We start from the raw sequence: 27785 nt of genomic DNA, 5'->3' as shown, positions 1-27785 counted from the left end.
TGTAAAAAGACCTACAGGACATGATATTAGCAAGGGGGTCTTAAATTAAACTACTAAAGAGGCTCAACACTGTTTAGCTGCCAAAAGTAGTTGGAATTGTGCCTAAACAGTGTGGTAAGTCTTTAGGTGATGGCTATTGTGTCTGTTTGAACTCTTCCAAATGTCTGTGCTGGCAATAAAAAGAAAAAGTTTCCAATCTAAATAGCTAGAGAATAAAAACAATTTGCCAGTAATGTGAAAAAACCTACAGCACCTGGTGTTCCCATGTGGTCTCCCACCCAAGTACTAACCAGGCCCAACACTGCTTAGCTTCCAAGATCAGAGGAGGTTGGGCCTATCCAATGTGGTATGGCTGTAGGTGAGATACAGGCACTTTTTTGCCCTCTTCTACTTATATCCCCAGGTAAGCTAATACAAAAGTTTCCCAACTGTATTGGCTTACTGAAAAAAATCATGTGTTGGTAATGTAAAAAGACCTACAGGACATGATATTAGCAGGGGGTCTTAAATTAAACTACTAAAGAGGCTCAACACTGTTTAGCTGCCAAAAGCAGTTGGAATTGGGCCTAAACAGTGTGGCAAGTCTTTAGGTGATGGCTATTGTGTCTGTTTGACCTCTTCCAAATGTCTGTGCTGGCAATAAAAAGAAAAAGTTTCCAATTTAAATAGCTAGAGAATAAAAACAATTTGCCAGTAATGTGAAAAAACCTACAGAACCTGGTGTTACCATGTGGTCTCCCACCCAAGTACTAACCAGGCCCAACACTGCTTAGCTTCCAAGATCAGACGAGATTGGGCCTATCCAATGTGGTATGGCTGTAGTTGAGATACAGGCACTTTTTTGCCCTCTTCTACTTCTATCACCAGGTAAGCTAATAAAAAAGTTTCCTAACTGTATTGGCTTACTTAAAAAAAATCATGTGTTGGTAATGTAAAAAGACCTACAGGACATGATATTAGCAGGGGGTCTTAAATTAAACTACTAAAGAGCCTCAACACTGTTTAGCTGCCAAAAGCAGTTGGAATTGGGCCTAAACAGTGTGGTAAGTCTTTAGGTGATGGATATTGTGTCTGTTTTACCTCTTCCAAATGTCAGTGCTGGCAATAAAAAGAAAAAGTTTCCAATTTAAATAGCTAGAGAATAAAAACAATTTGCCAGTAATGTGAAAAAACCTACAGCACCTGGTGTTCCCATGTGGTCTCCCACCCAAGTATTATCCAGGCCCAACACTGCTTAGCTTCCAAGATCAGGCCTATCCAATGTGGTATGGCTGTAGGTGAGATACAGGCTCTTTTTTGCCCTCTTCTACTTATATCCCCAGGTAAGCTAATACAAAAGTTTCCCAACTGTATTGGCTTACTGAAAAAAATCATGTGTTGGTAATGTAAAAAGACCTACAGGACATGATATTAGCAGGGGGTCTTAAATTAAACTACTAAAGAGGCTCAACACTGTTTAGCTGCCAAAAGCAGTTGGAATTGGGCCTAAACAGTGTGGTAAGGGTACTTGTGAGTTATCCGGGCTGCCGATTTTTTCATCGCGCCCGAAATCGTGGGCATCGCGTCGGTCGTGGCTGTTATAAGGAGCCGCGACGCGATGCCCACGATTTCCCATAGACAGTAATGTTAAAAGACACGATGGACCCGATTTCCGACACGATTTCCCATAGACAGTAATGTTAAAAGACGCGATGGACCCGATTTCCCATAGACAGCAATGTTAAAATAAAATTACAATGTGAAATTGGCCAATATGTTTTTAAAAAAAATGTTTCATGGCCCCCCACCACCGTTAACGCTACCCCGCTATTGACGCCAACCCGAAGCGTGGCGAGCGCAGCGAGCCCGCGAGGGGCGGCGGTACGCGTCCTCCGACCTTTTCATGCCCTACTATCCACTAGGGCGTGGAGTGAGAATAGAAGAGTGTGGCGAGCGCAGCGAGCCACCGAGCCCGAAGCGTGGCGAGCCCCGCGAGGGGACGCGGACACCTTCACAGGTATCCGCGTGCCCTTGCGGGCTTCACAGGTGTCCGCGTCCCCTCGCGGGGCTCGCTGCGCTCGCCACGCTTCGGGCTCGGTGGCTCGCTGCGCTCGCCACACTATTCTATTCTCACTCCACGCCCTAGTGGATAGTAGGGCATGAAAAGGTCGGAGGACGCGTACCGCCGCCCCTCGCGGGCTCGCTGCGCTCGCCACGCTTCGGGTTGGCGTCAATAGCGGGGTGGCATTAACGGTGGTGGGGGGCCATGAAACATTTTTTTAAAAAACATATTGCCCAATTTCACATTGTAATTTTATTTTATCATTGCTGTCTATGGGAAATCGGGTCCATCGCGTCTTTTAACATTACTGTCTATGGGAAATCGGGTCCATCGTGTCTTTTAACATTACTGTCTATGGGAAATCGTGGGCATCGCGTCGCGGCCCCTTATAACGGCCACGACCGACGCGATGCCCCTGATATCGTGTCTTTTAACATTACTGTCTATGGGAAATCGGGGGCATCGCGTCGCGGCCCCTTATAACGGCCACGACCGACGCGATGCCCCCGATTTGGAGCTAAATCATGGGCATCGCGTCGGTCGGGTGTCCTTAAGTTAACCAAACTTAAGGACAAAATCGGCAGCCCGGATAACTCACAAGTACCGTGGTAAGTCTTTAGGTGATGGCTATTGTGTCTGTTTGACCTCTTCCAAATGTCTGTGCTGGCAATAAAAAGAAAAAGTTTCCAATTTAAATAGCTAGAGAATAAAAACAATTTGCCAGTAATGTGAAAAAACCTACAGCACCTGGTGTTCCCATGTGGTCTCCCACCCAAGTACTAACCAGGCCCAACACTGCTTAGCTTCCAAGATCAGACGAGATTGGGCCTATCCAATGTGGTATGGCTGTAGGTGAGATACAGGCACTTTTTTGCCCTCTTCTACTTCTATCACCAGGTAAGCTAATAAAAAAGTTTCCTAACTGTATTGGCTTACTGAAAAAAATCATGTGTTGGTAATGTAAAAAGACCTACAGGACATGATATTAGCAGAGGGTCTTAAATTAAACTACTAAAGAGGCTCAACACTGTTTAGCTGCCAAAAGCAGTTGGAATTGTGCCTAAACAGTGTGGTAAGTCTTTATGTGATGGCTATTGTGTCTGTTTGTCCTCTTCCAAATGTCTGTGCTGGCAATAAAAAGAAAAAGTTTCCAATTTAAATAGCTAGAGAATAAAAACAATTTGCCAGTAATGTGAAAAAACCTACAGCACCTGGTGTTCCCATGTGGTCTCCCACCCAAGTACTAACCAGGCCCAACACTGCTTAGCTTCCAAGATCAGACGAGATTGGGCCTATCCAATGTGGTATGGCTGTAGGTGAGTTAACTTCACTTTTTTGCCCTCTTCTACTTCTTTTACCAGGTAAGCTAATACAAAAGTTTCCTAACTGTATTGGCTTACTGAAAAAAATCATGTGTTGGTAATGTAAAAAGACCTACAGGACATGATATTAGCAGGGGGTCTTAAATTAAACTACTAAAGAGCCTCAACACTGTTTAGCTGCCAAAAGCAGTTGGAATTGGGCCTAAACAGTGTGGTAAGTCTTTAGGTGATGGCTATTGTGTCTGTTTGACCTCTTCCAAATGTCTGTGCTGGCAATAAAAATAAAAAGTTTCCAATTTAAATAGCTAGAGAATAAAAACAATTTGCCAGTAATGTGAAAAAACCTACAGCACCTGGATTTCCCATGTGGTCTCCCACCCAAGTACTAACCAGGCCCAACACTGCTTAGCTTCCAAGATCAGATGAGATTGGGCCTATCCAATGTGGTATGGCTGTAGGTGAGATACATGCACTTATTTGCCCTCTTCTACTTCTATCACCAGGTAAGCTAATAAAAAAGTTTCCTTACTGTATTGGCTTACTGAAAAAAATCATGTGTTGGTAATGTAAAAAGACCTACAGGACATGATATTAGCAGGGGGTCTTAAATTAAACTACAAAAGAGGCTCAACACTGTTTAGCTGCCAAAAGCAGTTGGAATTGAGCCTAAACAGTGTGGTAAGTCTTTAGGTGATGGATATTGTGTCTGTTTGACCTCTTCCAAATGTCTGTGCTGGCAATAAAAAGAAAAAGTTTCCAATTTAAATAGCTAGAGAATAAAAACAATTTGCCAGTAATGTGAAAAAACCTACGGCACCTGGTGTTCCCATGTGGTCTCCCACCCAAGTACTAACCAGGCCCAACACTGCTTAGCTTCCAAGATCAGACGAGATTGGGCCTATCCAATGTGGTATGGCTGTAGGTGAGATACAGGCACTTTTTTGCCCTCTTCTACTTCTATCACCAGGTAAGCTAATAAAAAAGTTTCCTAACTGTGTTGGCTTACTTAAAAAAAATCATGTGTTGGTAATGTAAAAAGACCTACAGGACATGATATTAGCAGGGGGTCTTAAATTAAACTACTAAAGAGCCTCAACACTGTTTAGCTGCCAAAAGCAGTTGGAATTGGGCCTAAACAGTGTGGTAAGTCTTTAGGTGATGGATATTGTGTCTGTTTTACCTCTTCCAAATGTCAGTGCTGGCAATAAAAAGAAAACGTTTCCAATTTAAATAGCTAGAGAATAAAAACAATTTGCCAGTAATGTGAAAAAACCTACAGCACCTGGTGTTCCCATGTGGTCTCCCACCCAAGTACTAACCAGGCCCAACACTGCTTAGCTTCCAAGATCAGACAAGATTGGGCCTATCCAATGTGGTATGGCTGTAGGTGAGATAGAGGCACTTTTTTGCCCTCTTCTACTACTATCACCAGGTAAGCTAATAAAAAAGTTTCCTAACTGTATTGGCTTACTGAAAAAAATCATGTGTTGGTAATGTAAAAAGACCTACAGAACATGATATTAGCAGGGGGTCTTAAATTAAACTACTAAAGAGGCTCAACACTGTTTAGCTGCCAAAAGCAGTTGGAATTGAGCCTAAACAGTGTGGTAAGTCTTTAGGTGATGGATATTGTGTCTGTTTTACCTCTTCCAAATGTCAGTGCTGGCAATAAAAAGAAAAAGTTTCCAATTTAAATAGCTAGAGAATAAAAACAATTTGCCAGTAATGTGAAAAAACCTACAGCACCTGGTGTTCCCATGTGGTCTCCTACCCAAGTACTAACCAGGCCCAACACTGCTTAGCTTCCAAGATCAGACGAGATTGGGCCTATCCAATGAGGTATGGCTGTAGGTGAGATCCAGGCACTTTTTTGCCCTCTTCTACTTCTATCACCAGGTAAGCTAATAAAAAAGTTACCTAACTGTATTGGCTTACTGAAAAAAATCATTTGTTGGTAATGTAAAAAGACCTACAGGACATGATATTAGCAGGGGGTCTTAAATTAAACTACTAAAGAGCCTCAACACTGTTTAGCTGCCAAAAGCAGTTGGAATTGGGCCTAAACAATGTGGTAAGTCTTTAGGTGATGGATATTGTGTCTGTTTTACCTCTTCCAAATGTCAGTGTTGGCAATAAAAAGAAAAAGTTTCCAATTTAAATAGCTAGAGAATAAAAACAATTTGCCAGTAATGTGAAAAAACCTACAGCACCTGGTGTTCCCATGTGGTCTCCCACCCAAGTACTAACCAGGCCCAACACTGCTTAGCTTCCAAGATCAGACGAGATTGGGCCTATCCAATGTGGTATGGCTGTAGGTGAGATATAGGCACTTTTTTGCCCTCTTCTACTTCTATCACCAGGTAAGCTAATAAAAAAGTTTCCTAACTGTATTGGCTTACTGAAAAAAATCATGTGTTGATAATGTAAAAAGACCTACAGGACATGATATTAGCAGGGGGTCTTAAATTAAACTACAAAAGAGGCTCAACACTGTTTAGCTGCCAAAAGCAGTTGGAATTGAGCCTAAACAGTGTGGTAAGTCTTTAGGTGATGGCTATTGTGTCTGTTTGACCTCTTCCAAATGTCTGTGCTGGCAATAAAAAGAAAAAGTTTCCAATTTAAATAGCTAGAGAATAAAAACAATTTGCCAGTAATGTGAAAAAATCTACAGCACCTAGTGTTCCCATGTGGTCTCCCACCCAAGTACTAACCAGGCCCAACACTGCTTAGCTTCCAAGATCAGACGAGATTGGGCCTATCCAATGTGGTATGGCTGTAGGTGAGATATAGGCACTTTTTTGCCCTCTTCTACTTCTATCACCAGGTAAGCTAATAAAAAAGTTTCCTAACTGTATTGGCTTACTTAAAAAAAATCATGTGTTGGTAATGTAAAAAGACCTACAGGACATGATATTAGCAGGGGGTCTTAAATTAAACTACTAAAGAGCCTCAACACTGTTTAGCTGCCAAAAGCAGTTGGAATTGGGCCTAAACAGTGTGGTAAGTCTTTAGGTGATGGATATTGTGTCTGTTTGACCTCTTCCAAATGTCTGTGCTGGCAATAAAAAGAAAAAGTTTCCAATTTAAATAGCTAGAGAATAAAAACAATTTGCCAGTAATGTGAAAAAACCTACAGCACCTGGTGTTCCCATGTGGTCTCCCACCCAAGTACTAACCAGGCCCAACACTGCTTAGCTTCCAAGATCAGACGAGATTGGGCCTATCCAATGTGGTATGGCTGTAGGTGAGATACAGGCACTTTTTTGCCCTCTTCTACTTCTATCACCAGGTAAGTTATAAAAAAGTTACCTAACTGTATTGGCTTACTGAAAAAAATCATGTGTTGGTAATGTAAAAAGACCTACAGGACATGATATTAGCAGGGGGTCTTAAATTAAACTACTAAAGAGCCTCAACACTGTTTAGCTGCCAAAAGCAGTTGGAATTGGGCCTAAACAGTGTGGTAAGTCTTTAGGTGATGGCTATTGTGTCTGTTTGACCTCTTCCAAATGTCTGTGCTGGCAATAAAAAGAAAAAGTTTCCAATTTAAATAGCTAGAGAATAAAAACAATTTGCCAGTAATGTGAAAAAACCTACAGCACCTGGTGTTCCCTATGTGGTCTCCCACCCAAGTACTAACCAGGCACAACACTGCTTAGCTTCCAAGATCAGACGAGATTGGGCCTATCCAATGTGGTATGGCTGCAGGTGAGATACAGGCACTTGTTTGCCCTCTTCTACTTCTATTACCAGGTAAGCTAATAAAAAAGTTTCCTAACTGTATTGGCTTACTTAAAAAAAATCATGTGTTGGTAATGTAAAAAGACCTACAGGACATGATATTAGCAGGGGGTCTTAAATTAAACTACTAAAGAGCCTCAACACTGTTTAGCTGCCAAAAGCAGTTGGAATTGGGCCTAAACAGTGTGGTAAGTCTTTAGGTGATGGATATTGTGTCTGTTTTACCTCTTCCAAATGTCAGTGCTGGCAATAAAAAGAAAAAGTTTCCAATTTAAATAGCTAGAGAATAAAAACAATTTGCCAGTAATGTGAAAAAACCTACAGCACCTGGTGTTCCCATGTGGTCTCCCACCCAAGTACTATCCAGGCCCAACACTGCTTAGCTTCCAAGATCAGACAAGATTGGGCCTATCCAATGTGGTATGGCTGTAGGTGAGATGCAGGCACTTTTTTGCCCTCTTCTACTTCTATCACCAGGTAAGCTAATACAAAAGTTTCCTAACTGTATTGGCTTACTGAAAAAAATCATGTGTTGGTAATGTAAAAAGACCTACAGGACATGATATTAGCAAGGGGGTCTTAAATTAAACTACTAAAGAGGCTCAACACTGTTTAGCTGCCAAAAGTAGTTGGAATTGTGCCTAAACAGTGTGGTAAGTCTTTAGGTGATGGCTATTGTGTCTGTTTGAACTCTTCCAAATGTCTGTGCTGGCAATAAAAAGAAAAAGTTTCCAATCTAAATAGCTAGAGAATAAAAACAATTTGCCAGTAATGTGAAAAAACCTACAGCACCTGGTGTTCCCATGTGGTCTCCCACCCAAGTACTAACCAGGCCCAACACTGCTTAGCTTCCAAGATCAGACGAGGTTGGGCCTATCCAATGTGATATGGCTGTAGGTGAAATACAGGCACTTTTTTGCCCTCTTCTACTTATATCCCCAGGTAAGCTAATACAAAAGTTTCCCAACTGTATTGGCTTACTGAAAAAAATCATGTGTTGGTAATGTAAAAAGACCTACAGGACATGATATTAGCAGGGGGTCTTAAATTAAACTACTAAAGAGGCTCAACACTGTTTAGCTGCCAAAAGCAGTTGGAATTGGGCCTAAACAGTGTGGTAAGGGTACTTGTGAGTTATCCGGGCTGCCGATTTTTTCATCGCGCCCGAAATCGTGGGCATCGCGTCGGTCGTGGCTCTTATAAGGAGCCGCGACGCGATGCCCACGATTTCCCATAGACAGTAATGTTAAAAGACGCGATGGACCCGATTTCCCATAGACAGCAATGTTAAAATAAAATTACAATGTGAAATTGGCCAATATGTTTTTAAAAAAAATGTTTCATGGCCCCCCACCACCGTTAACGCTACCCCGCTATTGACGCCAACCCGAAGCGTGGCGAGCGCAGCGAGCCCGCGAGGGGCGGCGGTACGCGTCCTCCGACCTTTTCATGCCCTACTATCCACTAGGGCGTGGAGTGAGAATAGAAGAGTGTGGCGAGCGCAGCGAGCCACCGAGCCCGAAGCGTGGCGAGCGCAGCGAGCCCCGCGAGGGGACGCGGACACCTTCACAGGTATCCGCGTGCCCTTGCGGGCTTCACAGGTGTCCGCGTCCCCTCGCGGGGCTCGCTGCGCTCGACACGCTTCGGGCTCGGTGGCTCGCTGCGCTCGCCACACTATTCTATTCTCACTCCACGCCCTAGTGGATAGTAGGGCATGAAAAGGTCGGAGGACGCGTACCGCCGCCCCTCGCGGGCTCGCTGCGCTCGCCACGCTTCGGGTTGGCGTCAATAGCGGGGTGGCATTAACGGTGGTGGGGGGCCATGAAACATTTTTTTAAAAAACATATTGCCCAATTTCACATTGTAATTTTATTTTATCATTGCTGTCTATGGGAAATCGGGTCCATCGCGTCTTTTAACATTACTGTCTATGGGAAATCGGGTCCATCGTGTCTTTTAACATTACTGTCTATGGGAAATCGTGGGCATCGCGTCGCGGCCCCTTATAACGGCCACGACCGACGCGATGCCCCCGATATCGTGTCTTTTAACATTACTGTCTATGGGAAATCGGGGGCATCGCGTCGCGGCCCCTTATAACGGCCACGACCGACGCGATGCCCCCGATTTGGAGCTAAATCATGGGCATCGCGTCGGTCGGGTGTCCTTAAGTTAACCAAACTTAAGGACAAAATCGGCAGCCCGGATAACTCACAAGTACCGTGGTAAGTCTTTAGGTGATGGCTATTGTGTCTGTTTGACCTCTTCCAAATGTCTGTGCTGGCAATAAAAAGAAAAAGTTTCCAATTTAAATAGCTAGAGAATAAAAACAATTTGCCAGTAATGTGAAAAAACCTACAGCACCTGGTGTTCCCATGTGGTCTCCCACCCAAGTACTAACCAGGCCCAACACTGCTTAGCTTCCAAGATCAGACGAGATTGGGCCTATCCAATGTGGTATGGCTGTAGGTGAGATACAGGCACTTTTTTGCCCTCTTCTACTTCTATCACCAGGTAAGTTATAAAAAAGTTACCTAACTGTATTGGCTTACTGAAAAAAATCATGTGTTGGTAATGTAAAAAGACCTACAGGACATGATATTAGCAGGGGGTCTTAAATTAAACTACTAAAGAGCCTCAACACTGTTTAGCTGCCAAAAGCAGTTGGAATTGGGCCTAAACAGTGTGGTAAGTCTTTAGGTGATGGCTATTGTGTCTGTTTGACCTCTTCCAAATGTCTGTGCTGGCAATAAAAAGAAAAAGTTTCCAATTTAAATAGCTAGAGAATAAAAACAATTTGCCAGTAATGTGAAAAAACCTACAGCACCTGGTGTTCCCATGTGGTCTCCCACCCAAGTACTAACCAGGCACAACACTGCTTAGCTTCCAAGATCAGACGAGATTGGGCCTATCCAATGTGGTATGGCTGCAGGTGAGATACAGGCACTTGTTTGCCCTCTTCTACTTCTATTACCAGGTAAGCTAATAAAAAAGTTTCCTAACTGTATTGGCTTACTTAAAAAAAATCATGTGTTGGTAATGTAAAAAGACCTACAGGACATGATATTAGCAGGGGGTCTTAAATTAAACTACTAAAGAGCCTCAACACTGTTTAGCTGCCAAAAGCAGTTGGAATTGGGCCTAAACAGTGTGGTAAGTCTTTAGGTGATGGATATTGTGTCTGTTTTACCTCTTCCAAATGTCAGTGCTGGCAATAAAAAGAAAAAGTTTCCAATTTAAATAGCTAGAGAATAAAAACAATTTGCCAGTAATGTGAAAAAACCTACAGCACCTGGTGTTCCCATGTGGTCTCCCACCCAAGTACTATCCAGGCCCAACACTGCTTAGCTTCCAAGATCAGACAAGATTGGGCCTATCCAATGTGGTATGGCTGTAGGTGAGATACAGGCACTTTTTTGCCCTCTTCTACTTCTATCACCAGGTAAGCTAATACAAAAGTTTCCTAACTGTATTGGCTTACTGAAAAAAATCATGTGTTGGTAATGTAAAAAGACCTACAGGACATGATATTAGCAAGGGGGTCTTAAATTAAACTACTAAAGAGGCTCAACACTGTTTAGCTGCCAAAAGTAGTTGGAATTGTGCCTAAACAGTGTGGTAAGTCTTTAGGTGATGGCTATTGTGTCTGTTTGAACTCTTCCAAATGTCTGTGCTGGCAATAAAAAGAAAAAGTTTCCAATCTAAATAGCTAGAGAATAAAAACAATTTGCCAGTAATGTGAAAAAACCTACAGCACCTGGTGTTCCCATGTGGTCTCCCACCCAAGTACTAACCAGGCCCAACACTGCTTAGCTTCCAAGATCAGACGAGGTTGGGCCTATCCAATGTGATATGGCTGTAGGTGAAATACAGGCACTTTTTTGCCCTCTTCTACTTATATCCCCAGGTAAGCTAATACAAAAGTTTCCCAACTGTATTGGCTTACTGAAAAAAATCATGTGTTGGTAATGTAAAAAGACCTACAGGACATGATATTAGCAGGGGGTCTTAAATTAAACTACTAAAGAGGCTCAACACTGTTTAGCTGCCAAAAGCAGTTGGAATTGGGCCTAAACAGTGTGGTAAGGGTACTTGTGAGTTATCCGGGCTGCCGATTTTTTCATCGCGCCCGAAATCGTGGGCATCGCGTCGGTCGTGGCTCTTATAAGGAGCCGCGACGCGATGCCCACGATTTCCCATAGACAGTAATGTTAAAAGACGCGATGGACCCGATTTCCCATAGACAGCAATGTTAAAATAAAATTACAATGTGAAATTGGCCAATATGTTTTTAAAAAAAATGTTTCATGGCCCCCCACCACCGTTAACGCTACCCCGCTATTGACGCCAACCCGAAGCGTGGCGAGCGCAGCGAGCCCGCGAGGGGCGGCGGTACGCGTCCTCCGACCTTTTCATGCCCTACTATCCACTAGGGCGTGGAGTGAGAATAGAAGAGTGTGGCGAGCGCAGCGAGCCACCGAGCCCGAAGCGTGGCGAGCGCAGCGAGCCCCGCGAGGGGACGCGGACACCTTCACAGGTATCCGCGTGCCCTTGCGGGCTTCAAAGGTGTCCGCGTCCCCTCGCGGGGCTCGCTGCGCTCGACACGCTTCGGGCTCGGTGGCTCGCTGCGCTCGCCACACTATTCTATTCTCACTCCACGCCCTAGTGGATAGTAGGGCATGAAAAGGTCGGAGGACGCGTACCGCCGCCCCTCGCGGGCTCGCTGCGCTCGCCACGCTTCGGGTTGGCGTCAATAGCGGGGTGGCATTAACGGTGGTGGGGGGCCATGAAACATTTTTTTAAAAAACATATTGCCCAATTTCACATTGTAATTTTATTTTATCATTGCTGTCTATGGGAAATCGGGTCCATCGCGTCTTTTAACATTACTGTCTATGGGAAATCGGGTCCATCGTGTCTTTTAACATTACTGTCTATGGGAAATCGTGGGCATCGCGTCGCGGCCCCTTATAACGGCCACGACCGACGCGATGCCCCCGATATCGTGTCTTTTAACATTACTGTCTATGGGAAATCGGGGGCATCGCGTCGCGGCCCCTTATAACGGCCACGACCGACGCGATGCCCCCGATTTGGAGCTAAATCATGGGCATCGCGTCGGTCGGGTGTCCTTAAGTTAACCAAACTTAAGGACAAAATCGGCAGCCCGGATAACTCACAAGTACCGTGGTAAGTCTTTAGGTGATGGCTATTGTGTCTGTTTGACCTCTTCCAAATGTCTGTGCTGGCAATAAAAAGAAAAAGTTTCCAATTTAAATAGCTAGAGAATAAAAACAATTTGCCAGTAATGTGAAAAAACCTACAGCACCTGGTGTTCCCATGTGGTCTCCCACCCAAGTACTAACCAGGCCCAACACTGCTTAGCTTCCAAGATCAGACGAGATTGGGCCTATCCAATGTGGTATGGCTGTAGGTGAGATACAGGCACTTTTTTGCCCTCTTCTACTTCTATCACCAGGTAAGTTATAAAAAAGTTACCTAACTGTATTGGCTTACTGAAAAAAATCATGTGTTGGTAATGTAAAAAGACCTACAGGACATGATATTAGCAGGGGGTCTTAAATTAAACTACTAAAGAGCCTCAACACTGTTTAGCTGCCAAAAGCAGTTGGAATTGGGCCTAAACAGTGTGGTAAGTCTTTAGGTGATGGCTATTGTGTCTGTTTGACCTCTTCCAAATGTCTGTGCTGGCAATAAAAAGAAAAAGTTTCCAATTTAAATAGCTAGAGAATAAAAACAATTTGCCAGTAATGTGAAAAAACCTACAGCACCTGGTGTTCCCATGTGGTCTCCCACCCAAGTACTAACCAGGCACAACACTGCTTAGCTTCCAAGATCAGACGAGATTGGGCCTATCCAATGTGGTATGGCTGCAGGTGAGATACAGGCACTTGTTTGCCCTCTTCTACTTCTATTACCAGGTAAGCTAATAAAAAAGTTTCCTAACTGTATTGGCTTACTTAAAAAAAATCATGTGTTGGTAATGTAAAAAGACCTACAGGACATGATATTAGCAGGGGGTCTTAAATTAAACTACTAAAGAGCCTCAACACTGTTTAGCTGCCAAAAGCAGTTGGAATTGGGCCTAAACAGTGTGGTAAGTCTTTAGGTGATGGATATTGTGTCTGTTTTACCTCTTCCAAATGTCAGTGCTGGCAATAAAAAGAAAAAGTTTCCAATTTAAATAGCTAGAGAATAAAAACAATTTGCCAGTAATGTGAAAAAACCTACAGCACCTGGTGTTCCCATGTGGTCTCCCACCCAAGTACTATCCAGGCCCAACACTGCTTAGCTTCCAAGATCAGACAAGATTGGGCCTATCCAATGTGGTATGGCTGTAGGTGAGATACAGGCACTTTTTTGCCCTCTTCTACTTCTATCACCAGGTAAGCTAATACAAAAGTTTCCTAACTGTATTGGCTTACTGAAAAAAATCATGTGTTGGTAATGTAAAAAGACCTACAGGACATGATATTAGCAAGGGGGTCTTAAATTAAACTACTAAAGAGGCTCAACACTGTTTAGCTGCCAAAAGTAGTTGGAATTGTGCCTAAACAGTGTGGTAAGTCTTTAGGTGATGGCTATTGTGTCTGTTTGAACTCTTCCAAATGTCTGTGCTGGCAATAAAAAGAAAAAGTTTCCAATCTAAATAGCTAGAGAATAAAAACAATTTGCCAGTAATGTGAAAAAACCTACAGCACCTGGTGTTCCCATGTGGTCTCCCACCCAAGTACTAACCAGGCCCAACACTGCTTAGCTTCCAAGATCAGACGAGGTTGGGCCTATCCAATGTGATATGGCTGTAGGTGAAATACAGGCACTTTTTTGCCCTCTTCTACTTATATCCCCAGGTAAGCTAATACAAAAGTTTCCCAACTGTATTGGCTTACTGAAAAAAATCATGTGTTGGTAATGTAAAAAGACCTACAGGACATGATATTAGCAGGGGGTCTTAAATTAAACTACTAAAGAGGCTCAACACTGTTTAGCTGCCAAAAGCAGTTGGAATTGGGCCTAAACAGTGTGGTAAGGGTACTTGTGAGTTATCCGGGCTGCCGATTTTTTCATCGCGCCCGAAATCGTGGGCATCGCGTCGGTCGTGGCTCTTATAAGGAGCCGCGACGCGATGCCCACGATTTCCCATAGACAGTAATGTTAAAAGACGCGATGGACCCGATTTCCCATAGACAGCAATGTTAAAATAAAATTACAATGTGAAATTGGCCAATATGTTTTTAAAAAAAATGTTTCATGGCCCCCCACCACCGTTAACGCTACCCCGCTATTGACGCCAACCCGAAGCGTGGCGAGCGCAGCGAGCCCGCGAGGGGCGGCGGTACGCGTCCTCCGACCTTTTCATGCCCTACTATCCACTAGGGTGTGGAGTGAGAATAGAAGAGTGTGGCGAGCGCAGCGAGCCACCGAGCCCGAAGCGTGGCGAGCGCAGCGAGCCCCGCGAGGGGACGCGGACACCTTCACAGGTATCCGCGTGCCCTTGCGGGCTTCACAGGTGTCCGCGTCCCCTCGCGGGGCTCGCTGCGCTCGACACGCTTCGGGCTCGGTGGCTCGCTGCGCTCGCCACACTATTCTATTCTCACTCCACGCCCTAGTGGATAGTAGGGCATGAAAAGGTCGGAGGACGCGTACCGCCGCCCCTCGCGGGCTCGCTGCGCTCGCCACGCTTCGGGTTGGCGTCAATAGCGGGGTGGCATTAACGGTGGTGGGGGGCCATGAAACATTTTTTGAAAAAACATATTGCCCAATTTCACATTGTAATTTTATTTTATCATTGCTGTCTATGGGAAATCGGGTCCATCGCGTCTTTTAACATTACTGTCTATGGGAAATCGGGTCCATCGTGTCTTTTAACATTACTGTCTATGGGAAATCGTGGGCATCGCGTCGCGGCCCCTTATAACGGCCACGACCGACGCGATGCCCCCGATATCGTGTCTTTTAACATTACTGTCTATGGGAAATCGGGGGCATCGCGTCGCGGCCCCTTATAACGGCCACGACCGACGCGATGCCCCCGATTTGGAGCTAAATCATGGGCATCGCGTCGGTCGGGTGTCCTTAAGTTAACCAAACTTAAGGACAAAATCGGCAGCCCGGATAACTCACAAGTACCGTGGTAAGTCTTTAGGTGATGGCTATTGTGTCTGTTTGACCTCTTCCAAATGTCTGTGCTGGCAATAAAAAGAAAAAGTTTCCAATTTAAATAGCTAGAGAATAAAAACAATTTGCCAGTAATGTGAAAAAACCTACAGCACCTGGTGTTCCCATGTGGTCTCCCACCCAAGTACTAACCAGGCCCAACACTGCTTAGCTTCCAAGATCAGACGAGATTGGGCCTATCCAATGTGGTATGGCTGTAGGTGAGATACAGGCACTTTTTTGCCCTCTTCTACTTCTATCACCAGGTAAGCTAATAAAAAAGTTTCCTAACTGTATTGGCTTACTGAAAAAAATCATGTGTTGGTAATGTAAAAAGACCTACAGGACATGATATTAGCAGAGGGTCTTAAATTAAACTACTAAAGAGGCTCAACACTGTTTAGCTGCCAAAAGCAGTTGGAATTGTGCCTAAACAGTGTGGTAAGTTTTAAGGTGATGGCTATTGTGTCTGTTTGACCTCTTCCAAATGTCTGTGCTGGCAATAAAAAGAAAAAGTTTCCAATTTAAATAGCTAGAGAATAAAAACAATTTGCCAGTAATGTGAAAAAACCTACAGCACCTGGTGTTCCCATGTGGTCTCCCACCCAAGTACTAACCAGGCCCAACACTGCTTAGCTTCCAAGATCAGACGAGATTGGGCCTATCCAATGTGGTATGGCTGTAGGTGAGATACAGGCACTTTTTTGCCCTCTTCTACTTCTATCACCAGGTAAGTTATAAAAAAGTTACCTAACTGTATTGGCTTACTGAAAAAAATCATGTGTTGGTAATGTAAAAAGACCTACAGGACATGATATTATCAGGGGGTCTTAAATTAAACTACTAAATAGCCTCAACACTGTTTACCTGCCAAAAGCAGTTGGAATTGGGCCAAAACAGTGTGGTAAGTCTTTAGGTGATGGATATTGTGTCTGTTTTACCTCTTCCAAATGTCAGTGCTGGCAATAAAAAGAAAAAGTTTCCAATTTAAATAGCTAGAGAATAAAAACAATTTGCCAGTAATGTGAAAAAACCTACAGCACCTGGTGTTTCCATGTGGTCTCCCACCCAAGTACTAACCAGGCCCAACACTGCTTAGCTTCCAAGATCAGACGAGGTTGGGCCTATCCAATGTGGTATGGCTGTAGGTGAGATACAGGCACTTTTTTGCCCTCTTCTACTTCTATCACCAGGTAAGCTAATACAAAAGTTTCCTAACTGTATTGGCTTACTGAAAAAAATCATGTGTTGGTAATGTAAAAAGACCTACAGGACATGATATTAGCAGGGGGTCTTAAATTAAACTACTAAAGAGGCTCAACACTGTTTAGCTGCCAAAAGCAGTTGGAATTGGGCCTAAACAGTGTGGCAAGTCTTTAGGTGATGGCTATTGTGTCTGTTTGACCTCTTCCAAATGTCTGTGCTGGCAATAAAAAGAAAAAGTTTCCAATTTAAATAGCTATAGAATAAAAACAATTTGCCAGTAATGTGAAAAAACCTACAGCACCTGGTGTTCCCATGTGGTCTCCCACCCAAGTACTAACCAGGCGCAACACTGCTTAGCTTCCAAGATCAGACGAGGTTGGGCCTATCCAATGTGATATGGCTGTAGGTGAGATACAGGCACTTTTTTGCCCTCTTCTACTTATATCCCCAGGTAAGCTAATACAAAAGTTTCCCAACTGTATTATCTTACTGAAAAAAATCATGTGTTGGTAATGTAAAAAGACCTACAGGACATGATATTAGCAGGGGGTCTTAAATTAAACTACTAAAGAGGCTCAACACTGTTTAGCTGCCAAAAGCAGTTGGAATTGGGCCTAAACAGTGTGGTAAGGGTACTTGTGAGTTATCCGGGCTGCCGATTTTTTCATCGCGCCCGAAATCGTGGGCATCGCGTCGGTCGTGGCTGTTATAAGGAGTCGCGACGCGATGCCCACGATTTCCCATAGACAGTAATGTTAAAAGACACGATGGACCCGATTTCCGACACGATTTCCCATAGACAGTAATGTTAAAAGACGCGATGGACCCGATTTCCCATAGATAGCAATGTTAAAATAAAATTACAATGTGAAATTGGCCAATATGTTTTTAAAAAAAATGTTTCATGGCCCCCCACCACCGTTAACGCTACCCCGCTATTGACGCCAACCCGAAGCGTGGCGAGCGCAGCGAGCCCGCGAGGGGCGGCGGTACGCGTCCTCCGACCTTTTCATGCCCTACTATCCACTAGGGCGTGGAGTGAGAATAGAAGAGTGTGGCGAGCGCAGCGAGCCACCGAGCCCGAAGCGTGGCGAGCGCAGCGAGCCCCGCGAGGGGACGCGGACACCTTCACAGGTATCCGCGTGCCCTTGCGGGCTTCACAGGTGTCCGCGTCCCCTCGCGGGGCTCGCTGCGCTCGCCACGCTTCGGGCTCGGTGGCTCGCTGCGCTCGCCACACTATTCTATTCTCACTCCACGCCCTAGTGGATAGTAGGGCATGAAAAGGTCGGAGGACGCGTACCGCCGCCCCTCGCGGGCTCGCTGCGCTCGCCACGCTTCGGGTTGGCGTCAATAGCGGGGTGGCATTAACGGTGGTGGGGGGCCATGAAACATTTTTTTAAAAAACATATTGCCCAATTTCACATTGTAATTTTATTTTATCATTGCTGTCTATGGGAAATCGGGTCCATCGCGTCTTTTAACATTACTGTCTATGGGAAATCGGGTCCATCGTGTCTTTTAACATTACTGTCTATGGGAAATCGTGGGCATCGCGTCGCGGCCCCTTATAACGGCCACGACCGACGCGATGCCCCCGATATCGTGTCTTTTAACATTACTGTCTATGGGAAATCGGGGGCATCGCGTCGCGGCCCCTTATAACGGCCACGACCGACGCGATGCCCCCGATTTGGAGCTAAATCATGGGCATCGCGTCGGTCGGGTGTCCTTAAGTTAACCAAACTTAAGGACAAAATCGGCAGCCCGGATAACTCACAAGTACCGTGGTAAGTCTTTAGGTGATGGCTATTGTGTCTGTTTGACCTCTTCCAAATGTCTGTGCTGGCAATAAAAAGAAAAAGTTTCCAATTTAAATAGCTAGAGAATAAAAACAATTTGCCAGTAATGTGAAAAAACCTACAGCACCTGGTGTTCCCATGTGGTCTCCCACCCAAGTACTAACCAGGCCCAACACTGCTTAGCTTCCAAGATCAGACGAGATTGGGCCTATCCAATGTGGTATGGCTGTAGGTGAGATACAGGCACTTTTTTGCCCTCTTCTACTTCTATCACCAGGTAAGTTATAAAAAAGTTACCTAACTGTATTGGCTTACTGAAAAAAATCATGTGTTGGTAATGTAAAAAGACCTACAGGACATGATATTATCAGGGGGTCTTAAATTAAACTACTAAATAGCCTCAACACTGTTTACCTGCCAAAAGCAGTTGGAATTGGGCCAAAACAGTGTGGTAAGTCTTTAGGTGATGGATATTGTGTCTGTTTTACCTCTTCCAAATGTCAGTGCTGGCAATAAAAAGAAAAAGTTTCCAATTTAAATAGCTAGAGAATAAAAACAATTTGCCAGTAATGTGAAAAAACCTACAGCACCTGGTGTTTCCATGTGGTCTCCCACCCAAGTACTAACCAGGCCCAACACTGCTTAGCTTCCAAGATCAGACGAGGTTGGGCCTATCCAATGTGGTATGGCTGTAGGTGAGATACAGGCACTTTTTTGCCCTCTTCTACTTCTATCACCAGGTAAGCTAATACAAAAGTTTCCTAACTGTATTGGCTTACTGAAAAAAATCATGTGTTGGTAATGTAAAAAGACCTACAGGACATGATATTAGCAGGGGGTCTTAAATTAAACTACTAAAGAGGCTCAACACTGTTTAGCTGCCAAAAGCAGTTGGAATTGGGCCTAAACAGTGTGGCAAGTCTTTAGGTGATGGCTATTGTGTCTGTTTGACCTCTTCCAAATGTCTGTGCTGGCAATAAAAAGAAAAAGTTTCCAATTTAAATAGCTATAGAATAAAAACAATTTGCCAGTAATGTGAAAAAACCTACAGCACCTGGTGTTCCCATGTGGTCTTCCACCCAAGTATTAACCAGGCCCAACACTGCTTAGCTTCCAAGATCAGACGAGATTGGGCCTATCCAATGTGGTATGGCTGTAGTTGAGATACAGGCACTTTTTTGCCCTCTTCTACTTCTATCACCAGGTAAGTTAATAAAAAAGTTTCCTAACTGTATTGGCTTACTTAAAAAAAATCATGTGTTGGTAATGTAAAAAGACCTACAGGACATGATATTATCAGGGGGTCTTAAATTAAACTACTAAATAGCCTCAACACTGTTTACCTGCCAAAAGCAGTTGGAATTGGGCCAAAACAGTGTGGTAAGTCTTTAGGTGATGGATATTGTGTCTGTTTTACCTCTTCCAAATGTCAGTGCTGGCAATAAAAAGAAAAAGTTTCCAATTTAAATAGCTAGAGAATAAAAACAATTTGCCAGTAATGTGAAAAAACCTACAGAACCTGGTGTTTCCATGTGGTCTCCCACCCAAGTACTAACCAGGCCCAACACTGCTTAGCTTCCAAGATCAGACGAGGTTGGGCCTATCCAATGTGGTATGGCTGTAGGTGAGATACAGACACTTTTTTGCCCTCTTCTACTTCTATCACCAGGTAAGCTAATACAAAAGTTTCCTAACTGTATTGGCTTACTGAAAAAAATCATGTGTTGGTAATGTAAAAAGACCTACAGGACATGATATTAGCAGGGGGTCTTAAATTAAACTACTAAAGAGGCTCAACACTGTTTAGCTGCCAAAAGCAGTTGGAATTGGGCCTAAACAGTGTGGCAAGTCTTTAGGTGATGGCTATTGTGTCTGTTTGACCTCTTCCAAATGTCTGTGCTGGCAATAAAAAGAAAAAGTTTCCAATTTAAATAGCTAGAGAATAAAAACAATTTGCCAGTAATGTGAAAAAAACCTACAGCACCTGGTGTTCCCATGTGGTCTCCCACCCAAGTACTAACCAGGCCCAACACTGCTTAGCTTCCAAGATCAGACGAGATTTTGCCTATCCAATGTGGTATGGCTGTAGGTGAGATACAGGCACTTTTTTGCCCTCTTCTACTTCTATCACCAGGTAAGCTAATACAAAAGTTTCCTAACTGTATTGGCTTACTGAAAAAAATCATGTGTTGGTAATGTAAAAAGACCTACAGGACATGATATTATCAGGGGGTCTTAAATTAAACTACTAAATAGCCTCAACACTGTTTTCCTGCCAAAAGCAGTTGGAATTGGGCCAAAACAGTGTGGTAAGTCTTTAGGTGATGGATATTGTGTCTGTTTTACCTCTTCCAAATGTCAGTGCTGGCAATAAAAAGAAAAAGTTTCCAATTTAAATAGCTAGAGAATAAAAACAATTTGCCAGTAATGTGAAAAAACCTACAGCACCTGGTGTTTCCATGTGGTCTCCCACCCAAGTACTAACCAGGCCCAACACTGCTTAGCTTCCAAGATCAGATGAGGTTGGGCCTATCCAATGTGGTATGGCTGTAGGTGAGATACAGGCACTTTTTTGCCCTCTTCTACTTCTATCACCAAGTAAGCTAATACAAAAGTTTCCTAACTGTATTGGCTTACTGAAAAAAATCATGTGTTGGTAACGTAAAAAGACCTACAGGACATGATATTAGCAGGGGGTCTTAAATTAAACTACTAAAGAGGCTCAACACTGTTTAGCTGCCAAAAGCAGTTGGAATTGGGCCTAAACAGTGTGGTAAGTCTTTAGGTGATGGCTATTGTGTCTGTTTGAACTCTTCCAAATGTCTGTGCTGGCAATAAAAAGAAAAAGTTTCCAATCTAAATACCTAGAGAATAAAAACAATTTGCCAGTAATGTGAAAAAACCTACAGCGCCTGGTGTTCCCATGTGGTCTCCCACCCAAGTACTGACCAGGCCCAACACTGCTTAGCTTCCAAGATCAGACAAGGTTGGGCCTATCCAATGTGGTATGGCTGTAGGTGAGATACAGGCACTTTTTTGCCCTCTTCTACTTCTATCACCAGGTAAGCTAATACAAAAGTTTCCTAACTGTATTGGCTTACTGAAAAAAATCATGTGTTGGTAATGTAAAAAGACCTACAGGACATGATATTAGCAGGGGGTCTTAAATTAAACTACTAAAGAGGCTCAACACTGTTTAGCTGCCAAAAGCAGTTGGAATTGAGCCTAAACAGTGTGGTAAGTCTTTAGGTGATGGATATTGTGTCTGTTTTACCTCTTCCAAATGTCAGTGCTGGCAATAAAAAGAAAAAGTTTCCAATTTAAATAGCTAGAGAATAAAAACAATTTGCCAGTAATGTGAAAAAACCTACAGGACCTGGTGTTCCCATGTGGTCTCCTACCCAAGTACTAACCAGGCCCAACACTGCTTAGCTTCCAAGATCAGACGAGATTGGGCCTATCCAATGAGGTATGGCTGTAGGTGAGATCCAGGCACTTTTTTGCCCTCTTCTACTTCTATCACCAGGTAAGCTAATAAAAAAGTTACCTAACTGTATTGGCTTACTGAAAAAAATCATTTGTTGGTAATGTAAAAAGACCTACAGGACATGATATTAGCAGGGGGTCTTAAATTAAACTACTAAAGAGCCTCAACACTGTTTAGCTGCCAAAAGCAGTTGGAATTGGGCCTAAACAATGTGGTAAGTCTTTAGGTGATGGATATTGTGTCTGTTTTACCTCTTCAAAATGTCAGTGTTGGCAATAAAAAGAAAAAGTTTCCAATTTAAATAGCTAGAGAATAAAAACAATTTGCCAGTAATGTGAAAAAACTTACAGCACCTGGTGTTCCCATGTGGTCTCCCACCCAAGTACTTACCAGGCCCAACACTGCTTAGCTTCCAAGATCAGACGAGATTGGGCCTATCCAATGTGGTATGGCTGTAGGTGAGATATAGGCACTTTTTTGCCCTCTTCTACTTCTATCACCAGGTAAGCTAATAAAAAAGTTTCCTAACTGTATTGGCTTACTGAAAAAAATCATGTGTTGATAATGTAAAAAGACCTACAGGACATGATATTAGCAGGGGGTCTTAAATTAAACTACAAAAGAGGCTCAACACTGTTTAGCTGCCAAAAGCAGTTGGAATTGAGCCTAAACAGTGTGGTAAGTCTTTAGGTGATGGCTATTGTGTCTGTTTGACCTCTTCCAAATGTCTGTGCTGGCAATAAAAAGAAAAAGTTTCCAATTTAAATAGCTAGAGAATAACAACAATTTGCCAGTAATGTGAAAAAATCTACAGCACCTAGTGTTCCCATGTGGTCTCCCACCCAAGTACTAACCAGGCCCAACACTGCTTAGCTTCCAAGATCAGACGAGATTGGGCCTATCCAATGTGGTATGGCTGTAGGTGAGATATAGGCACTTTTTTGCCCTCTTCTACTTCTATCACCAGGTAAGCTAATAAAAAAGTTTCCTAACTGTATTGGCTTACTTAAAAAAAATCATGTGTTGGTAATGTAAAAAGACCTACAGGACATGATATTAGCAGGGGGTCTTAAATTAAACTACTAAAGAGCCTCAACACTGTTTAGCTGCCAAAAGCAGTTGGAATTGGGCCTAAACAGTGTGGTAAGTCTTTAGGTGATGGATATTGTGTCTGTTTGACCTCTTCCAAATGTCTGTGCTGGCAATAAAAAGAAAAAGTTTCCAATTTAAATAGCTAGAGAATAAAAACAATTTGCCAGTAATGTGAAAAAACCTACAGCACCTGGTGTTCCCATGTGGTCTCCCACCCAAGTACTAACCAGGCCCAACACTGCTTAGCTTCCAAGATCAGACGAGATTGGGCCTATCCAATGTGGTATGGCTGTAGGTGAGATACAGGCACTTTTTTGCCCTCTTCTACTTCTATCACCAGGTAAGTTATAAAAAAGTTACCTAACTGTATTGGCTTACTGAAAAAAATCATGTGTTGGTAATGTAAAAAGACCTACAGGACATGATATTAGCAGGGGGTCTTAAATTAAACTACTAAAGAGCCTCAACACTGTTTAGCTGCCAAAAGCAGTTGGAATTGGGCCTAAACAGTGTGGTAAGTCTTTAGGTGATGGCTATTGTGTCTGTTTGACCTCTTCCAAATGTCTGTGCTGGCAATAAAAAGAAAAAGTTTCCAATTTAAATAGCTAGAGAATAAAAACAATTTGCCAGTAATGTGAAAAAACCTACAGCACCTGGTGTTCCCATGTGGTCTCCCACCCAAGTACTAACCAGGCCCAACACTGCTTAGCTTCCAAGATCAGACGAGATTGGGCCTATCCAATGTGGTATGGCTGCAGGTGAGATACAGGCACTTGTTTGCCCTCTTCTACTTCTATTACCAGGTAAGCTAATAAAAAAGTTTCCTAACTGTATTGGCTTACTTAAAAAAAATCATGTGTTGGTAATGTAAAAAGACCTACAGGACATGATATTAGCAGGGGGTCTTAAATTAAACTACTAAAGAGCCTCAACACTGTTTAGCTGCCAAAAGCAGTTGGAATTGGGCCTAAACAGTGTGGTAAGTCTTTAGGTGATGGATATTGTGTCTGTTTTACCTCTTCCAAATGTCAGTGCTGGCAATAAAAAGAAAAAGTTTCCAATTTAAATAGCTAGAGAATAAAAACAATTTGCCAGTAATGTGAAAAAACCTACAGCACCTGGTGTTCCCATGTGGTCTCCCACCCAAGTACTATCCAGGCCCAACACTGCTTAGCTTCCAAGATCAGACAAGATTGGGCCTATCCAATGTGGTATGGCTGTAGGTGAGATACAGGCACTTTTTGCCCTCTTCTACTTCTATCACCAGGTAAGCTAATACAAAAGTTTCCTAACTGTATTGGCTTACTGAAAAAAATCATGTGTTGGTAATGTAAAAAGACCTACAGGACATGATATTAGCAAGGGGGTCTTAAATTAAACTACTAAAGAGGCTCAACACTGTTTAGCTGCCAAAAGTAGTTGGAATTGTGCCTAAACAGTGTGGTAAGTCTTTAGGTGATGGCTATTGTGTCTGTTTGAACTCTTCCAAATGTCTGTGCTGGCAATAAAAAGAAAAAGTTTCCAATCTAAATAGCTAGAGAATAAAAACAATTTGCCAGTAATGTGAAAAAACCTACAGCACCTGGTGTTCCCATGTGGTCTCCCACCCAAGTACTAACCAGGCCCAACACTGCTTAGCTTCCAAGATCAGACGAGGTTGGGCCTATCCAATGTGATATGGCTGTAGGTGAGATACAGGCACTTTTTTGCCCTCTTCTACTTATATCCCCAGGTAAGCTAATACAAAAGTTTCCCAACTGTATTGGCTTACTGAAAAAAATCATGTGTTGGTAATGTAAAAAGACCTACAGGACATGATATTAGCAGGGGGTCTTAAATTAAACTACTAAAGAGGCTCAACACTGTTTAGCTGCCAAAAGCAGTTGGAATTGGGCCTAAACAGTGTGGTAAGGGTACTTGTGAGTTATCCGGGCTGCCGATTTTTTCATCGCGCCCGAAATCGTGGGCATCGCGTCGGTCGTGGCTGTTATAAGGAGCCGCGACGCGATGCCCACGATTTCCCATAGACAGTAATGTTAAAAGACACGATGGACCCGATTTCCGACACGATTTCCCATAGACAGTAATGTTAAAAGACGCGATGGACCCGATTTCCCATAGACAGCAATGTTAAAATAAAATTACAATGTGAAATTGGCCAATATGTTTTTAAAAAAAATGTTTCATGGCCCCCCACCACCGTTAACGCTACCCCGCTATTGACGCCAACCCGAAGCGTGGCGAGCGCAGCGAGCCCGCGAGGGGCGGCGGTACGCGTCCTCCGACCTTTTCATGCCCTACTATCCACTAGGGCGTGGAGTGAGAATAGAAGAGTGTGGCGAGCGCAGCGAGCCACCGAGCCCGAAGCGTGGCGAGCGCAGCGAGCCCCGCGAGGGGACGCGGACACCTTCACAGGTATCCGCGTGCCCTTGCGGGCTTCACAGGTGTCCGCGTCCCCTCGCGGGGCTCGCTGCGCTCGCCACGCTTCGGGCTCGGTGGCTCGCTGCGCTCGCCACACTATTCTATTCTCACTCCACGCCCTAGTGGATAGTAGGGCATGAAAAGGTCGGAGGACGCGTACCGCCGCCCCTCGCGGGCTCGCTGCGCTCGCCACGCTTCGGGTTGGCGTCAATAGCGGGGTGGCATTAACGGTGGTGGGGGGCCATGAAACATTTTTTTAAAAAACATATTGCCCAATTTCACATTGTAATTTTATTTTATCATTGCTGTCTATGGGAAATCGGGTCCATCGCGTCTTTTAACATTACTGTCTATGGGAAATCGGGTCCATCGTGTCTTTTAACATTACTGTCTATGGGAAATCGTGGGCATCGCGTCGCAGCCCCTTATAACGGCCACGACCGACGCGATGCCCCCGATATCGTGTCTTTTAACATTACTGTCTATGGGAAATCGGGGGCATCGCGTCGCGGCCCCTTATAATGGCCACGACCGATGCGATGCCCCCGATTTGGAGCTAAATCATGGGCATCGCGTCGGTCGGGTGTCCTTAAGTTAACCAAACTTAAGGACAAAATCGGCAGCCCGGATAACTCACAAGTACCGTGGTAAGTCTTTAGGTGATGGCTATTGTGTCTGTTTGACCTCTTCCAAATGTCTGTGCTGGCAATAAAAAGAAAAAGTTTCCAATTTAAATAGCTAGAGAATAAAAACTATTTGCCAGTAATGTGAAAAAACCTACAGCACCTGGTGTTCCCATGTGGTCTCCCACCCAAGTACTAACCAGGCCCAACACTGCTTAGCTTCCAAGATCAGACGAGATTGGGCCTATCCAATGTGGTATGGCTGTAGGTGAGATACAGGCACTTTTTTGCCCTCTTCTACTTCTATCACCAGGTAAGCTAATAAAAAAGTTTCCTAACTGTATTGGCTTACTGAAAAAAATCATGTGTTGGTAATGTAAAAAGACCTACAGGACATGATATTAGCAGAGGGTCTTAAATTAAACTACTAAAGAGGCTCAACACTGTTTAGCTGCCAAAAGCAGTTGGAATTGTGCCTAAACAGTGTGGTAAGTCTTAAGGTGATGGCTATTGTGTCTGTTTGACCTCTTCCAAATGTCTGTGCTGGCAATAAAAAGAAAAAGTTTCCAATTTAAATAGCTAGAGAATAAAAACAATTTGCCAGTAATGTAAAAAAACCTACAGCACCTGGTGTTCCCATGTGGTCTCCCACCCAAGTGCTAACCAGGCCCAACACTGCTTAGCTTCCAAGATCAGACGAGATTGGGCCTATCCAATGTGGTATGGCTGTAGGTGAGATACAGGCACTTTTTTGCCCTCTTCTACTTCTATCACCAGGTAAGTTATAAAAAAGTTACCTAACTGTATTGGCTTACTGAAAAAAATCATGTGTTGGTAATGTAAAAAGACCTACAGGACATGATATTATCAGGGGGTCTTAAATTAAACTACTAAATAGCCTCAACACTGTTTACCTGCCAAAAGCAGTTGGAATTGGGCCAAAACAGTGTGGTAAGTCTTTAGGTGATGGATATTGTGTCTGTTTTACCTCTTCCAAATGTCAGTGCTGGCAATAAAAAGAAAAAGTTTCCAATTTAAATAGCTAGAGAATAAAAACAATTTGCCAGTAATGTGAAAAAACCTACAGCACCTGGTGTTTCCATGTGGTCTCCCACCCAAGTACTAACCAGGCCCAACACTGCTTAGCTTCCAAGATCAGACGAGGTTGGGCCTATCCAATGTGGTATGGCTGTAGGTGAGATACAGGCATTTTTTTGCCCTCTTCTACTTCTATCACCAGGTAAGCTAATACAAAAGTTTCCTAACTGTATTGGCTTACTGAAAAAAATCATGTGTTGGTAATGTAAAAAGACCTACAGGACATGATATTAGCAGGGGGTCTTAAATTAAACTACTAAAGAGGCTCAACACTGTTTAGCTGCCAAAAGCAGTTGGAATTGGGCCTAAACAGTGTGGCAAGTCTTTAGGTGATGGCTATTGTGTCTGTTTGACCTCTTCCAAATGTCTGTGCTGGCAATAAAAAGAAAAAGTTTCCAATTTAAATAGCTAGAGAATAAAAACAATTTGCCAGTAATGTGAAAAAACCTACAGCACCTGGTGTTCCCATGTGGTCTCCCACCCAAGTACTAACCAGGCCCAACACTGCTTAGCTTCCAAGATCAGACGAGATTGGGCCTATCCAATGTGGTATGACTGTAGTTGAGATACAGGCACTTTTTTGCCCTCTTCTACTTCTATCACCAGGTAAGCTAATAAAAAAGTTTCCTAACTGTATTGGCTTACTTAAAAAATATCATGTGTTGGTAATGTAAAAAGACCTACAGGACATGATATTATCAGGGGGTCTTAAATTAAACTACTAAATAGCCTCAACACTGTTTACCTGCCAAAAGCAGTTGGAATTGGGCCAAAACA

The 27785-nt window shown here is 43.6% G+C and overlaps 36 non-coding genes and 9 pseudogenes across 36 annotated transcripts; all 45 read right to left on the bottom strand.

Moving 5' to 3' along the window:
* Window positions 1-241: 241 nt before the first annotated feature.
* Window positions 242-360, bottom strand: LOC146016926 (5S ribosomal RNA). The gene has a single exon (XR_014449805.1). It is a non-coding gene; the product is annotated as a 5S ribosomal RNA (ribosomal RNA).
* Window positions 361-705: 345 nt separating this feature from the next.
* LOC146011244 (5S ribosomal RNA) lies at window positions 706-824 on the bottom strand (annotated as a pseudogene).
* Window positions 825-1170: 346 nt separating this feature from the next.
* Window positions 1171-1279, bottom strand: LOC146011619 (5S ribosomal RNA; annotated as a pseudogene).
* Window positions 1280-2776: 1497 nt separating this feature from the next.
* Window positions 2777-2895, bottom strand: LOC146012607 (5S ribosomal RNA). Its single transcript, XR_014445763.1, has one exon. It is a non-coding gene; the product is annotated as a 5S ribosomal RNA (ribosomal RNA).
* Window positions 2896-3240: 345 nt separating this feature from the next.
* Window positions 3241-3359, bottom strand: LOC146012596 (5S ribosomal RNA). Its single transcript, XR_014445753.1, has one exon. It is a non-coding gene; the product is annotated as a 5S ribosomal RNA (ribosomal RNA).
* A 345-nt stretch (window positions 3360-3704) lies between these two features.
* Window positions 3705-3823, bottom strand: LOC146013099 (5S ribosomal RNA). Its single transcript, XR_014446084.1, has one exon. It is a non-coding gene; the product is annotated as a 5S ribosomal RNA (ribosomal RNA).
* Window positions 3824-4168: 345 nt separating this feature from the next.
* Window positions 4169-4287, bottom strand: LOC146015460 (5S ribosomal RNA). The gene has a single exon (XR_014448381.1). It is a non-coding gene; the product is annotated as a 5S ribosomal RNA (ribosomal RNA).
* A 346-nt stretch (window positions 4288-4633) lies between these two features.
* Window positions 4634-4752, bottom strand: LOC146015868 (5S ribosomal RNA). Its single transcript, XR_014448776.1, has one exon. It is a non-coding gene; the product is annotated as a 5S ribosomal RNA (ribosomal RNA).
* Window positions 4753-5097: 345 nt separating this feature from the next.
* LOC146016403 (5S ribosomal RNA) lies at window positions 5098-5216 on the bottom strand. Its single transcript, XR_014449296.1, has one exon. It is a non-coding gene; the product is annotated as a 5S ribosomal RNA (ribosomal RNA).
* A 345-nt stretch (window positions 5217-5561) lies between these two features.
* On the bottom strand, window positions 5562-5680 carry LOC146012584 (5S ribosomal RNA). The gene has a single exon (XR_014445742.1). It is a non-coding gene; the product is annotated as a 5S ribosomal RNA (ribosomal RNA).
* Window positions 5681-6025: 345 nt separating this feature from the next.
* On the bottom strand, window positions 6026-6144 carry LOC146016868 (5S ribosomal RNA). The gene has a single exon (XR_014449750.1). It is a non-coding gene; the product is annotated as a 5S ribosomal RNA (ribosomal RNA).
* A 346-nt stretch (window positions 6145-6490) lies between these two features.
* LOC146012572 (5S ribosomal RNA) lies at window positions 6491-6609 on the bottom strand. The gene has a single exon (XR_014445731.1). It is a non-coding gene; the product is annotated as a 5S ribosomal RNA (ribosomal RNA).
* Window positions 6610-6953: 344 nt separating this feature from the next.
* On the bottom strand, window positions 6954-7073 carry LOC146011352 (5S ribosomal RNA; annotated as a pseudogene).
* Window positions 7074-7419: 346 nt separating this feature from the next.
* LOC146016160 (5S ribosomal RNA) lies at window positions 7420-7538 on the bottom strand. Its single transcript, XR_014449058.1, has one exon. It is a non-coding gene; the product is annotated as a 5S ribosomal RNA (ribosomal RNA).
* A 346-nt stretch (window positions 7539-7884) lies between these two features.
* LOC146017190 (5S ribosomal RNA) lies at window positions 7885-8003 on the bottom strand. The gene has a single exon (XR_014450062.1). It is a non-coding gene; the product is annotated as a 5S ribosomal RNA (ribosomal RNA).
* Window positions 8004-9456: 1453 nt separating this feature from the next.
* Window positions 9457-9575, bottom strand: LOC146012560 (5S ribosomal RNA). Its single transcript, XR_014445720.1, has one exon. It is a non-coding gene; the product is annotated as a 5S ribosomal RNA (ribosomal RNA).
* Window positions 9576-9919: 344 nt separating this feature from the next.
* On the bottom strand, window positions 9920-10038 carry LOC146017441 (5S ribosomal RNA). Its single transcript, XR_014450312.1, has one exon. It is a non-coding gene; the product is annotated as a 5S ribosomal RNA (ribosomal RNA).
* A 346-nt stretch (window positions 10039-10384) lies between these two features.
* Window positions 10385-10503, bottom strand: LOC146016159 (5S ribosomal RNA). The gene has a single exon (XR_014449057.1). It is a non-coding gene; the product is annotated as a 5S ribosomal RNA (ribosomal RNA).
* A 346-nt stretch (window positions 10504-10849) lies between these two features.
* Window positions 10850-10968, bottom strand: LOC146017189 (5S ribosomal RNA). The gene has a single exon (XR_014450061.1). It is a non-coding gene; the product is annotated as a 5S ribosomal RNA (ribosomal RNA).
* Window positions 10969-12421: 1453 nt separating this feature from the next.
* LOC146012549 (5S ribosomal RNA) lies at window positions 12422-12540 on the bottom strand. Its single transcript, XR_014445709.1, has one exon. It is a non-coding gene; the product is annotated as a 5S ribosomal RNA (ribosomal RNA).
* A 344-nt stretch (window positions 12541-12884) lies between these two features.
* On the bottom strand, window positions 12885-13003 carry LOC146017440 (5S ribosomal RNA). The gene has a single exon (XR_014450311.1). It is a non-coding gene; the product is annotated as a 5S ribosomal RNA (ribosomal RNA).
* Window positions 13004-13349: 346 nt separating this feature from the next.
* Window positions 13350-13468, bottom strand: LOC146016158 (5S ribosomal RNA). The gene has a single exon (XR_014449056.1). It is a non-coding gene; the product is annotated as a 5S ribosomal RNA (ribosomal RNA).
* Window positions 13469-13814: 346 nt separating this feature from the next.
* On the bottom strand, window positions 13815-13933 carry LOC146017188 (5S ribosomal RNA). The gene has a single exon (XR_014450060.1). It is a non-coding gene; the product is annotated as a 5S ribosomal RNA (ribosomal RNA).
* A 1453-nt stretch (window positions 13934-15386) lies between these two features.
* On the bottom strand, window positions 15387-15505 carry LOC146012537 (5S ribosomal RNA). Its single transcript, XR_014445698.1, has one exon. It is a non-coding gene; the product is annotated as a 5S ribosomal RNA (ribosomal RNA).
* A 345-nt stretch (window positions 15506-15850) lies between these two features.
* LOC146012525 (5S ribosomal RNA) lies at window positions 15851-15969 on the bottom strand. The gene has a single exon (XR_014445686.1). It is a non-coding gene; the product is annotated as a 5S ribosomal RNA (ribosomal RNA).
* Window positions 15970-16313: 344 nt separating this feature from the next.
* Window positions 16314-16432, bottom strand: LOC146017551 (5S ribosomal RNA). The gene has a single exon (XR_014450420.1). It is a non-coding gene; the product is annotated as a 5S ribosomal RNA (ribosomal RNA).
* Window positions 16433-16777: 345 nt separating this feature from the next.
* LOC146010600 (5S ribosomal RNA) lies at window positions 16778-16896 on the bottom strand (annotated as a pseudogene).
* A 1506-nt stretch (window positions 16897-18402) lies between these two features.
* LOC146012514 (5S ribosomal RNA) lies at window positions 18403-18521 on the bottom strand. Its single transcript, XR_014445675.1, has one exon. It is a non-coding gene; the product is annotated as a 5S ribosomal RNA (ribosomal RNA).
* Window positions 18522-18865: 344 nt separating this feature from the next.
* LOC146017550 (5S ribosomal RNA) lies at window positions 18866-18984 on the bottom strand. Its single transcript, XR_014450419.1, has one exon. It is a non-coding gene; the product is annotated as a 5S ribosomal RNA (ribosomal RNA).
* A 345-nt stretch (window positions 18985-19329) lies between these two features.
* LOC146010742 (5S ribosomal RNA) lies at window positions 19330-19448 on the bottom strand (annotated as a pseudogene).
* A 346-nt stretch (window positions 19449-19794) lies between these two features.
* Window positions 19795-19913, bottom strand: LOC146011153 (5S ribosomal RNA; annotated as a pseudogene).
* A 346-nt stretch (window positions 19914-20259) lies between these two features.
* LOC146010484 (5S ribosomal RNA) lies at window positions 20260-20378 on the bottom strand (annotated as a pseudogene).
* A 345-nt stretch (window positions 20379-20723) lies between these two features.
* Window positions 20724-20842, bottom strand: LOC146017082 (5S ribosomal RNA). The gene has a single exon (XR_014449956.1). It is a non-coding gene; the product is annotated as a 5S ribosomal RNA (ribosomal RNA).
* Window positions 20843-21187: 345 nt separating this feature from the next.
* LOC146011116 (5S ribosomal RNA) lies at window positions 21188-21306 on the bottom strand (annotated as a pseudogene).
* A 345-nt stretch (window positions 21307-21651) lies between these two features.
* LOC146010820 (5S ribosomal RNA) lies at window positions 21652-21770 on the bottom strand (annotated as a pseudogene).
* Window positions 21771-22115: 345 nt separating this feature from the next.
* Window positions 22116-22234, bottom strand: LOC146016323 (5S ribosomal RNA). Its single transcript, XR_014449219.1, has one exon. It is a non-coding gene; the product is annotated as a 5S ribosomal RNA (ribosomal RNA).
* Window positions 22235-22579: 345 nt separating this feature from the next.
* On the bottom strand, window positions 22580-22698 carry LOC146016867 (5S ribosomal RNA). The gene has a single exon (XR_014449749.1). It is a non-coding gene; the product is annotated as a 5S ribosomal RNA (ribosomal RNA).
* A 346-nt stretch (window positions 22699-23044) lies between these two features.
* LOC146012502 (5S ribosomal RNA) lies at window positions 23045-23163 on the bottom strand. The gene has a single exon (XR_014445664.1). It is a non-coding gene; the product is annotated as a 5S ribosomal RNA (ribosomal RNA).
* Window positions 23164-23507: 344 nt separating this feature from the next.
* On the bottom strand, window positions 23508-23626 carry LOC146014523 (5S ribosomal RNA). Its single transcript, XR_014447475.1, has one exon. It is a non-coding gene; the product is annotated as a 5S ribosomal RNA (ribosomal RNA).
* Window positions 23627-23972: 346 nt separating this feature from the next.
* Window positions 23973-24091, bottom strand: LOC146016157 (5S ribosomal RNA). Its single transcript, XR_014449055.1, has one exon. It is a non-coding gene; the product is annotated as a 5S ribosomal RNA (ribosomal RNA).
* A 345-nt stretch (window positions 24092-24436) lies between these two features.
* LOC146017187 (5S ribosomal RNA) lies at window positions 24437-24555 on the bottom strand. Its single transcript, XR_014450059.1, has one exon. It is a non-coding gene; the product is annotated as a 5S ribosomal RNA (ribosomal RNA).
* A 1506-nt stretch (window positions 24556-26061) lies between these two features.
* Window positions 26062-26180, bottom strand: LOC146012491 (5S ribosomal RNA). Its single transcript, XR_014445653.1, has one exon. It is a non-coding gene; the product is annotated as a 5S ribosomal RNA (ribosomal RNA).
* A 345-nt stretch (window positions 26181-26525) lies between these two features.
* LOC146016852 (5S ribosomal RNA) lies at window positions 26526-26644 on the bottom strand. The gene has a single exon (XR_014449735.1). It is a non-coding gene; the product is annotated as a 5S ribosomal RNA (ribosomal RNA).
* A 344-nt stretch (window positions 26645-26988) lies between these two features.
* LOC146017548 (5S ribosomal RNA) lies at window positions 26989-27107 on the bottom strand. The gene has a single exon (XR_014450417.1). It is a non-coding gene; the product is annotated as a 5S ribosomal RNA (ribosomal RNA).
* Window positions 27108-27452: 345 nt separating this feature from the next.
* LOC146015965 (5S ribosomal RNA) lies at window positions 27453-27571 on the bottom strand. Its single transcript, XR_014448872.1, has one exon. It is a non-coding gene; the product is annotated as a 5S ribosomal RNA (ribosomal RNA).
* Window positions 27572-27785: the final 214 nt, after the last annotated feature.

Source organism: Crinia signifera, chromosome 6, assembly GCF_055691185.1.
Source record: "Crinia signifera chromosome 6, ASM5569118v1, whole genome shotgun sequence".
Taxonomy (NCBI): Eukaryota; Metazoa; Chordata; class Amphibia; order Anura; family Myobatrachidae; genus Crinia; species Crinia signifera.
The sequence above is the reverse complement of the archived record's forward strand: the minus strand, read 5'-3'. Positions and strand labels throughout refer to the sequence as shown.